Source organism: Globicephala melas, chromosome 5 (genome assembly GCF_963455315.2).
Source record: "Globicephala melas chromosome 5, mGloMel1.2, whole genome shotgun sequence".
NCBI lineage: Eukaryota > Metazoa > Chordata > Mammalia > Artiodactyla > Delphinidae > Globicephala > Globicephala melas.
The window spans coordinates 58397840-58410140 of NC_083318.1; positions in this window are offsets into that span (position 1 = coordinate 58397840).

A 12301-nucleotide genomic window follows, 5' to 3' on the forward strand; every position below is an offset into this window, starting at 1 on the left:
ACAAGTTTTCCTTTTGTGAGGGAAGCTTACATTTGTAAAAGATGTCTCCAGATATCCTACCAGGAATAAGAGGTTCAATAACTCTTACCAGTGGAGAAGGCATTGACTTAAGACCAACACAACTAAACAAGGTTTGTTTACCATACTTCTCCTGATCACCTCCCCATACCTTGCCTTCTCTTGCCCAGAAGTCCAAAACCCCTTTCCTTTGCTTTTGCTTAAAATTCTACATAAACCCAAGTTCTAACCATATGTCTGAGTTATTCATCTCTGGGTACCCCCATATGTAAGCACGATTCACATGCTAATACACTTATGTTTGCTTTTCAGTTGTTAATTCACATGCTAATACACTTATGTTTGCTTTTCTCTTGTTAATGTGTCTTTGATTAGTTCAGTATACAGGGCCCCACCAGAAATCTAGGAGGGCAGTAGGAAAAAGAATTGTTTTTCTCCCCTTTAATCTCTTGTCAGAACTTTGAAATTTGGAGATTATTAATAAATTAACCAGTTATTTTAAATCTCTGTCATCTGCAGGTAGTTTATTCTGATTTCTGCCTGAAGGCTCTTTCATCAGCCACCTGCCAAAGATTGAGTATTGCACAAAGGAGACTGTCTCAGAGCCCCATGGAAAAGGCTATACCAGGTACTTCAAAATATTTATACTTCAAAGATTAGACTCTTGGTTTTAGGCTTCTGATGGCATTTTGACACCAGTCTGCTGAGTCAGAGTTCCACAAATTCCTCCTATATACCTTTCCAGGTGCCTTCATTGAGACTGTTAACCCAAGATAGCAGATTAAGAATGAATTATAAATAGTGGGGATGTAGCATACTGCGAGATGACTATATTTAACACTGCTGTAACTATAATTCTAAGTTGCTAAGAAAGTAAATCCTAAGAGTTATCACAAGGAAAAACAGTTTTTTGCAACTCTGAGGTGATGGATTTTAACTAAAAATAAATAAATAAAAATGAAAAGAACAAAGAATGAGTTATGTAGGACTGAATGAACTGACAAGGGAAATGTTATTTATTTGAAATAACACTGATGTTGTTTTAATGTTCTATTTTCTGTATAAGGAAGCCCTTTCTTCTTAATATAACTGTTGCTCGTAAGGGTAGCAAAATATGCCGCTCCAAAGTATTCCACTTGGGTATATTAATTATTTGGGGCTATAGGCACTTGCAAAACAGCAAATGCAGGAAGAGGCTTTCTCTGAACTCCCTTATCTACCTAAAGACACATCCTCCAAAAGGAACTCAGTTGTCATAAATCCCCTCCCCTGGAATTTCATCAACCAGGGAAGATTGACTCTTATCACAGGAAAGGAGACTACAGGTGACACCACACCCAGAGAAACATTGTCATAAGCTACTGTTGAAAGAAAAACTGAGGCATATTAAAAGTTTTTAGAGTTTCTTTGAGCAAAAATCTACTTGAATAGGGGAGCACCAACCTAAAATGGTTAGGAATATTCCACTAGACAGGAACTAGGGGAAAGGCTTTTATAGACCAGATACAGAAGCAAATCAAGAAAATTATTTGATTAGCTAGAGCTTAGGTGGTTGCCTTATTCGGGAAAGCCTAGTTGGCTATTTGTGATGGGTTGTTCTTAGATTTTCATTTCTTAACCTTGCGGCATTTACAGGAATATACTCTGGCTTAGGTTTCTGTTCACTTGTGTAGGCTGCCAAGGCATTAGAATGCCCTCAGTCTAATGGTCTTCTTGGTTAGTTACTGTAATACTATCATATCTCCCATCTATTCTAAGGGCCCATTCGTCTTTCCTAGAAGTCATTTACTCTCCTCTAAGTGGCCTACATGCCCTCTTTTCCTTTCCCTAGTAAGATGGTATTTAAGTCTGAATTCTAAGCCACCCCAAGGAGTTACTCATTTTTCCTTGGGTAGCTCCTCTGTATACATGAGAGATGCATGTTAATAAACTTCCTGTTTGTTTTTCGCTTGTTAATCTGTTTTTATACTACAGGGGTCTCAGCTAAGAATTTAGAAGGGTGGAGGGAAAATTATTTTCTTCCTTTACACCCATAAAAGTTTGGTAAACTCTGCTTTTATAAAATGGAACATTTTAAAATAGTATCTGGCTCGGTGCTTTGTGACCATCTAAGAGGGGTGGGATAGGGAGGATGGGAGGGAGATGCAAGAGGGAGGGGATATGGGGATATAGGTATATGTATAGCTGATTCACTTTGTTATACAGCAGAAACTAACACGACATTGTAAAGCAGTTATACTCCAATAAAGATGTTAAAAAAAAAGAAATTAAGAAAATAATAATATCTGATTGCCCTCTCCCTCCCCACCCCCATTCTCTCCCAAGAATTTAGAACGTTGTATTGCGTTTCCTTCATTTGGCTATTTTGTTATTTGCATACGGCCATTAAGAAACTATCCTTCTGTTTACTAAGGTATAATTGTTTACCATGATGGTGTTACTGGGAATATTAGTTATGTAACCAGCCCTTACCTGGAATGTGATATTTGAGAATGAAGCACATTTAATGAGATATGACCAGCCACTTTAAAGGAGCTAAGTTTGCTTTTATGAGATGAAAACTTGCAAAGTCCAACCAGGAAAATTGACCTGGTACCTAATTTATAGGCTCTGTGGTAAGGAAGATCATCTCTGGCAAGGCAGGTACCTTAGAATATTTTGAGGACCTTAGGAAGATGAAATTATCCAAAATTATAGGTAATGCAGGTCAAACCTCACAGAGAGAGTTTTTCAGGATTGGGTCTTTGAGTTCAAGAAAGCAAATAATAAGACTCATAAATCTAATCTGAGATTCCTTTTGTTAACATTCAGCAAGGCAAATTTAAGAAGCTCTAAGTGGTAGGTTAAGACTCTTGCTGCATTTATGTAAATAATCAGGCTGCATTTAATAAGAACAGTTTTCTGGTCTGTAATAATCTTTCTTTGAGATTATTTTTTTAATTAAGTGGGAGGATCTATAGGAACAATCTGCTTCAATGGAAAGCTACATACGCATTATCTAGAACACTCCATTCCTGCTTAGTGGATTCCAGTCTTTCATTGACTGTGAGCTGTTTTACAACGCTTATATTGTAGGTAAATTATAGAAATGCAAACTCTTGTCTATAGACATGCGAATTAATACTGTCTGGTAGAGGTTCAGTTGATTTCCTGTGAAGCCAGTCTTGCTTCTATTTGAACACTAATTTCAATATTCTTGATCTATAAACTTGCTGTATTTAGATTCTTTTTTGTACTGGATGTAACATCTTACCAGTTTCCTTATTAATGATTAAAAAAACTTTAACATCTGTTCATTTTATATCTGAATTAGTGTTACGATTTTGCTTTTTTTTTTAATGTTTAACATACTGTAAATATTTCTTCTCCTTATTTCTACCACTTCAGTTTGAAAATGTATCTTCTTTCATTCTCCTGTCAGTTTCCACAATTATTTTGGAAGTTTCTTCAACTTCCCTTGCTCATCCACTCTCCTTTTTCTGTTACGGGGAGGGATGAGAGGTATCATGGGGATAGAAAGTGATCAACAGCAAAGTAAAAACCACTATTCATCTTTTCTATTTTTGCTTCACCTCTGATTCTTTTTATTTTGCTTCCTTTTAAAGATTTTTTCCAGATTTACCATCTTGTTATTGGATTTTAGCTTTTAAATAATAAAAGCAAAAAAAAGTGTCTGTTTTACCTTCTAGATTCTGCAGTTTCATCATTTTTTTCATGAAAATGAAAAAGGAAAGAGGAGGGGATGTATAATACAAGTTAAGCACATTGTTCTTACTTTGAAAAGAAATTCAAAAGTGATAAGTACATTCTATATGCAAAGCCCAGGCTTAATTCTAGCAGTAATCCTGCAAACCAGGAATGTTATTATTTTCATTTAAAATGTAATACAGATGGTGTTTAAAAGGCTAAGGAACATTCCCAAGTTTGCACAACTACTAAGTAGATAGAAAAATGGAATTGAGGTGTTAATGGGAGGGCCAGATGAAAATCATTTGTTAGTTCTGATCTCCGGGTGGCTTCAGCCTGCAGCCACTTGAAGCAAGATTTCTGTTCCCTGGCCAGAGATTAAGGTCAGGCCACGGCAGTGAGAGTGCTGAATCCTAGCCACTAGACCACCAGGGAAAATGGCCAGTGACACGGCCCTGGCCTGTCAGCTTTGTAGAAATGAATTTCCACAAAGAGACGGAAAATAGTGAAACAAGTAAAGTGTTTATTAGGAGGAAAAAGAGTGAGTGTGAATAGACTCACACAGGCAGACTCAGAGAGAGAGTTGTGCCTTTATGGTAGTTTGAATCACTTTATATGGGGCATTTCTTCCGGCTTTCCTCTGGCCAGTCATCTAGCTTTGCCTGGCTCTGAGTCCATATTTGGTTTATCTCAGGATCCTTCCCTCTGTGCGTGCGCGCATCTGTTAGCCAAGATGGACTCTAACAAAGAGATCTATGGGTCGGTTGACATCTACTACTGTGGGGTGGTGCCCCCTCCCTTTTTGACCCTCAAGGAGTCTTTCTGCACATGTGTAGTCAGGAAGCTCTCCTTGACCTCGAGAATGAGCATGTGGTCTCCCTTTCTTTTTTCTGGGCAGAGCTCAGTTCCTCCTCGTTCGTGCTATTATTGTTATCTTAAAGTGTCCACCAGAGGCAAAGTCCAGCTATTTACCCTGTTCCTGTTGTTATTTCTATCTGGAAGTGTAAATAGGAGGCTGGCTGTAAATGTGTAACCTGGAGCCCATCTATCTCCTGCCTCAGTTTAGACTATTAATTTCCTTCTATTTTGACATCTCTCTCCTTCCTTATATCATAATATTTTCAGAGAAAGGATATGGTGAAATCTTTTACAATATGTCTAAATGACTGATAAATCTTGAAGTCTTTCTAAATGGAATTTTTTTATACAAAGCATTATGGCTAAGTAGAGTAAGAGATATACATTCCATATGGTTCTTAAGCTTAACTTACTTTTTTCCAAGAATGCTACAATGCACAGTCAGTCAAAAGATCGCTCCCCAAATATCACCAACAAAACCCATTGATAAAACAAAGCTGAGTTACCATGGGAAGGCAGAGTGCTACCTGGCAAAACTTTGGCAGTGTCTTAGGGGGGAGATAATACAGTAGTTTAGGATTTGTGGAAACAGCAGGGCAAAGATTTTGAGGTGAAAGATTCAAATAATCTTAGGGCACAAAGTGTTTGTTGATATTTTCCGTTGAAGAATTGATGGATCTTGCAGGTAATGCCTGTAATGAAAGATCAAATAATTTTTCTGGACAGCAGAGCCCTAGAAAAAATGAAGTCGTGTTACTGAGGACAGAGGAATAGCAGAGTCCTGTTAATGCGGAAAGAAAGGTGTGGTTTCAGTTCTCAGTGTCTAAACTGAATGTGGGGATAGCTGGTTTTGGTTCTGAAAACTAACATTCAAATGCAAACAAAAAAATCAAGTTATTTTGAAACTTTTTTCTGTGTGTGTGTAATACTGTTGCCTTTTAATCTCTGTGTAAGATTATCATAAGAAGCAGAGTATGTCACCTGTCATAGATTACAGTGACTGGGAATGTAACAGACAATGAAAACAACGATGAGAAATCACTTCCTTAGTATAATGAAAAGCTAGTCAGAGTATTAGAATAACAATTGAGATAAGAAGCATGGAGTAGTTGACAACAAAACAAAAACACCAGAAATTCTCAGCACCAGCGGTCTCCTGAAAACACTTGTATTTTATCCAAATAGACCTCTTGAAAATGTAGTCATTGACACAGTTTGTACCATTATTGTGAATGCAGCTGCCATTGCCACTGCCACATTTCTACCTCTTCAGTTTTCTCTAGAACTCTCATAAAATAAATATGTTCATAAATGTTATCATATTAAAACAAACAAAAAATAAGATTCTAAAGAATAGGGAAAACTCATATCTTTGTTCAGTGTTAAATGTTAAGGAGGTTATTTATTAGATCTGTGTGTGTGTCTGCGTGTGTGTGTGTGTGTGTGTGTGTCTATGTAATGTTGAAGTTTACCTAAGCACCCTCTGTTTGAGGAAGGCAGTTTTATTGTTTCCCAGTATCTCCCTTTTGTCTTTCAAGGAAAGAGCTAACAGCAGAAAGAGTACCCTTCTCTGACATATTCTAAGATAAAAACTCTTCTCCCTTATTCCTCATGACTTCCAGAATAATTACCAATGATTCCCTTGTTTACTTTCCTCTAAAGGATCCAAGGCCCTCTTCCTTTTCTTTGAGATGTTCTTCATTAATGAATGTTCTCTATATTGCAATAAATTATTATTGAAAAAATACTTGGTGTAACTGTCTGGTATTATATATGCATGTGTATGTGTACGTATACGTATATATAGATAAATATATTTATAAATAATTGTACCATATTAGATCATAAAAAGTGATAAATTAGGTAAACTTCCTCTTTGATATTCACAGTGTCCTTTTGGCCTCTGCTGCCACTCCATCATTCACAAACACCATGTGAAGCAACATTAAAGGACACATTAAGAAAAGAATGAAGGTCTATTTTATTCAGACTTTCTACTCATTTTATTCACATATGGAGCAGCTGTAGAATGGGTTTTGGCATTTGAGAGCTTAAATTTTAGTTCCTCAACTCTATTATAACTGAGTAAATTGCTAAATCTTACTCTACTCATCTGTAAAATGGCAATAAAATAGATCTTGTAGAAATATTTTTTAAATTATGTGAAATGTGTATAAAGTTCATAGTATAAAGTAGGTGTTAGTATTCTTCCTTCCTCATTACTGTGCTTTGTTCTATCACTTTATTAAGAAATGTATCTAGTAAGTTCATTTATATTAAGATGTAAACAAATGTTGAAACCTAAAGTTTTTCCCCTGTTTAGGTATTTGATTTTAGACATTACCAGAGCTATAATCCAGGGAAAACATAAACATGGATGATCTGATGCAGATAATTTTCAGTGGAGATTATGAAGATGCTCCTGAATTTAAATCATCAAGCAGGCATCTTCTCTGCCTCTGTGTAGGATCAATCTAGAATGAATTTGAATATGCAGTTACAGTTATCCATACTTACTGTATATTTCTATCTTTATTCTAGCTTTGTTAATTTGGTTTTTGGACTTAGTGTGACAAATATATGACTTGTGTTTGTTTAGGATGATGTTATATAAACATCACTTATATGTGGGCACATACATGGGAAGAAAGCAACCAGACATTAGAACTTTAGAAGTCCTATACCCAAAAATCCAATTCTCACCTTCAGATTTAACTACTTGATTTCTCTCGGATTGTTGTTAAAGAACAAGGGCTTTTGATAATTATTCTCATAATTGTAGTTTTTTATGTATATCTGACCTGCTTTGTTTTCATAATAAATTAACAGGCATTTAAGATTAACCTATCTTATGCTATGTAAAATACTCTGGGATTGCTTGAGAAATAATGTTTAAATCTCTGTGGAGGAGTTGAAAATGTTGAGGAATTGAGGAAAAAAAGAGTACGTGAAAACACTAGAACATTTAGTGCTATATTAGGATGACCATACTAACTTTGTTTCAGAAATTCAAGGGAAAAAAAAAGCAGTGTAAATTAATGTAATTGCATTATTGGCTTTCAAGGCTAGAATGTTTGATACTATGTTTAATTCACAGTAGGCAATTAATTGTTTGTTTTCATGAATGAATGATTGTATGAATGAATGAATGGTTGCCCACACACAGGCGCACGCACACACACACTAAAACATTCATAATGGGTCGTTAATTTGACTTTGACAAATATGTCAGTTAGGTCAATGCAAAGAAAGCAGAAAATAATTATATGTAGAAGGGGAATGATAAGCAAAACCACAAAACCCACAATTTCAGTGGACTGTAGGATTAAGTAAAAAGCATCCATGACAAAGCCATTGAGAGACACAATGAATGGCTGAAATAAACCATCATTTAAAATTATGCATATATATAATACTTTTTAAAATTCCATATTTCCATAAAAATCATTATAAATACTACTGATATTCTTCCATCTACCTTCCCTGCTCAAAACCTTTTTCTCATTTCTTATTGGTAACCACTTTCAAATTGTGACATCATTTATAGGTAATCACCTCCATGTTTATAATTAAAAACTAATCCTGCTATTTTTTAATACTTTATAATTAGATATTCTAAATATCTAGATATCAAATGACTTCTCAAAGTAAATAATATTTTGAATACTTAGTCCTACGTCCTTTTCTCTTTTTCCTTCTCTCACACACACTCACTCATACACTCATATTCATGCCCTTCTTCCAACTACCCAATGTAATTGTATTTTAAATTTTAGATGGTTCAATACTTACTGTTTATGTTATGAGAATTATATAAATATTCTTATTCAGAGTTGAGTCATGTAGAATATGTATCCTTTGTTATATAAATATTTGTTTTCTCTGAAGTTGATAATTGTCTCATATTGCTATTTATTTAATTTCTATAAATGTATCAATATCTTATTCCAAACTTTTGCTAGGAGTTAAAACTTTCTCTTCTGGGTATATCTAACAGACCAAGTAGACCATCAATGTTCTACTCTTCTTAAAGACTTCAAGCTCTCTCTTCTGTTTCCTGCTTATATCTAAAAAGGCAGCTTCAGACCTGGTGAACCATCATTTTCCTGGAATCTATTTTCCCTTCTGTCATGGCGATTCTCATGGTTTCTCTCCTTTTCCTAGGTTTTAATATTTAGACTTCTTGGCTTTACTAACTTGTTTTGATAGAAAATATATTTCAGTAGTTTCTTGAAGAACATCACATAGAAAAATTAAAATTTTGCATGTGTGAAAGTGATTCATTTATCCTCATTTTGGTTTTGTATAGAATTCTTGATTGGACTTCATTTTTCTCAGGTTTTCGGTCATTTTTATATTTTCTTCTACGTTTCATTGTGGCCATTTGACAAGTCCAATGCCATTCTGTCTTTAGTATGACTTTTTCCTTAAATCCCTGGATGCTTTTAGCTCAGATTTTTCTTGAATTTTATGAAATTTCTAAATAAAGTGACTTTCCATTGTGGTAAGCACACTGTCCACCAGTTCTTGAAAATTTGTGTTTGTGTCTGTTTAATATACTTGCTGCCTATTTTGTTTGGGGACTGGCTATGCTCAGAGGCTGAGATTGCCTTTGCCAATAGTTTTTTTAACACAGGTTTGCTGTGGGATTTATAATAATTTTACAAGCTAATAGCATATAGGGTAATATCCTTAATAAGATAGTAAAGAAATAAAACATTGCAAACAAATGATAAATTACTTGGGGGGGGGGAAGAGGTTCCAGGTAAGGGGCAATGACAAAAATAAAGTCCAAATTAAGTTGAGCTGTACCCTTTATACAAGTTTAGTTTCTCTAGCACAAAAATAAAGGTTCCTTGTTGCTAGAGCATGTTGCTAGGGAAGGAAGGCAACAGGGGTCAGAGGGCAGGCTAGACTACTCCGGGGGTTATCATTCCAGGTACCTGTTTGTGCCATTGCCTATGAGGAGTGCCTCACCCAGGTAGGAACAGATGTCCCTTCGCTTCCTGAGACTGTTGCACAGTTTAACACCACTGCCAACTAAGAGTAGCCTGGCCATGGCAGGAGCAAGTGTCTCAAGATCTTCAGAGAGCTAGATCAGTCAAGGATAGCTTAGCCCTGAACAAAACTCTTGGATACCCCTCACAAACTCTCAGTATTTGTAGTGTAAATGTCCCCTCACCGTAGGTACTTCTATATCTGTTTTTATTAGTAAGACCCCAGAGGAGTCTCTCAGCACCTGAGCTGCTAAGTGCTTATCAGTGATAGCAGTTGAGATGATGACATCCTGACCCAGTTTACTTCATTATGTCAAAAAAACTTCTGAAAAGAAGGGTTTTTTTTTGTCTTTCTCATAAACAGGTGGATTAAAACAACTTTACTTAAGTCATAACAAGTGGATTGAAATGATGTGAAACCAGTATACAGTACTATCACTTTCAATGTCACCAGTTTTTAGAATTCCTATTATTTACATGTTGCAATGCCTAGACTGAGCCTACAGTTTGGCTGTTATTTCTTAGTCATTTCATCTCTCTCATTTTTAATGTTTAATGGTATCTCAACCATATCTTTCAATTCTTCTGTTGATTTATTTATTTATTTGTAAAGGTTTGTTTTTTTTAGTTGTATGAATGGTCATTTTTATAGTCTTTTGCTCTTATTTCATGATCTTCCTCTGTCTCAAGTACTTAACTCCTTTTGTTTGAGGTTTTTATCATTCACTCTTTACTCTCTTTCAAGTCCCTATTTTCTCTTTATTTATATTGGTCTTCATCTTATATGTTAGTGGCTTTTCCTGGTGACCCTTGGTTATTCATGAATCGTATTAAATTTTGCCTTTACTGCTATACAGGTGTTTTCTCCATAAATAAATCTTTTAATCCCATGTCTAGGGTCATAAACCTGGCTGCTATCTTTATGTAAGTCATTGTTGTTTCTAGAATTGTGAGACAGTACATTTCTGTTGTTTGACAACAATTTTGTGGTTGTTTGTGACAACAACTACAAAAAACTAATACCTGCCTCATGTATCTAGACTTTAGGTTTGTCCCTCTTCAAAATTATGGTTCAATTGATTTAGAAAAAAATGGATTTAACTTTACAATGGTAAAACAAAACCATATTTCTGTATGACAAGACAACATACCATAACCTTTCTAAATCAATAGGTTTAATACAATGAAAATCAAAATCTAATCAAGAATTTACAACGGATTTTATGTTTATTTGAGAGTAAAACTGGGAAGACTAGCTCAAAACATCTTAATAAGATGAGACCAGGGCTTCCCTGGTGGCGCAGTGGTTGAGAGTCTGCCTGCCGATGCAGGGGACACAGGTTCGTGCCCCGGTCTGGGAGGATCCCACATGCCGCGGAGCGGCTGTGCCCGTGAGCCATAGCCGCTGAGCCTGCACGTCCGGAGCCTGTGCTGCGCAGTGGGAGGGGCCACAACAGTGAGAGGCCCGCGTACCGCAAAAAAAAAAAAAAAAAAAAAAATCATAAATTTGCTATAAAGATAGGGATTTTGTCTTATCAAAGTATCTTCCACATAATATTCTATAAATACTTCTGAGTGAATAAAAAATGAGAAATGGAATAGGCAGCATTCTAAGATGACCTCCAAGATTTCTAACCCCTGATATGTACATTCTGTATAATTTCTTCCCTTTGAGTGTAGGTGGGATTTGTGAATATGATATGATTTCACTCCTATAATTATCGATTGTAATTTTCTATTATAAGGTAACGTTTACTGGTTCTACAGATTAGGAGCTGATATCTTATGGTGGCTATTATTCAGCTGACTATGGGAAATCTCCACATATTTAAACATAATTCATTGATACTGAGGGCACTACTTAGAAAAAATGTATGCCACCATCAACCAAACTGAGTTTAATATTTCTTTTTGTGTGCCCTTAAAAGAGGGATTGGATCCTTCCTGAAGAGAGAGTTTTGAAGTCAGAGCTTCTTCTGCTGATCTTGAAAAAAACAAAATGGCACTTTGTGTATGGGCTGTGTGGTTTGGGCTTGAGGACACCCTCTAGGACCTGAGAGCCACCTGACCTACAGTAATCAAAAACATTGGAACTGAATCTCATAACCATGAGGAACTGGATACTTACCAACAATATATATGAGCTGTGAAATGGATTCCTCCCTAGTCCAGCCACCAGATGAGAATGTAGCTGGCCAAAGCCTTGATTTCAGTGTTGTGAAATCCTCAGCAGGGCACCCAGTTAGGCCATGCCCAAGCATATGTCCCACAGAACTGTGAGATAATAAATTAAGCTTCTACGTTTGTGGTAATTTGGGACATGGAATAGAAAACTAATATAAGAAGGGACTTGCCCAAATTGGTGTTAAACATACCATAAATGTTCAATAATTAAATAGTGTTTTTTTCTTGCACAAGATTCAATTGGTAGATTAATGGCTCTGATTAGACATCCCAGAAATAGACACAATTTATATATCCAAATTTTATTTGTAAGCAATGCACATTATTAGCTACATCAGAAAGAACATTTACTCAATAAATAACATTGAAACATCTAATTATTTTTAATATGTAAAAAAGTAGCTAATTACATGGCATATTCTAAAATATATTACAGATTGATTAATAATTTACATGAAAGGGATGAATAAAGTAGTGGAAAATCAAGTTGAATATTTTTTTCTGATCTGAGAAAAGGGAAACATTTCCCATGCATAATAGCAAATGGAGAACTCCCA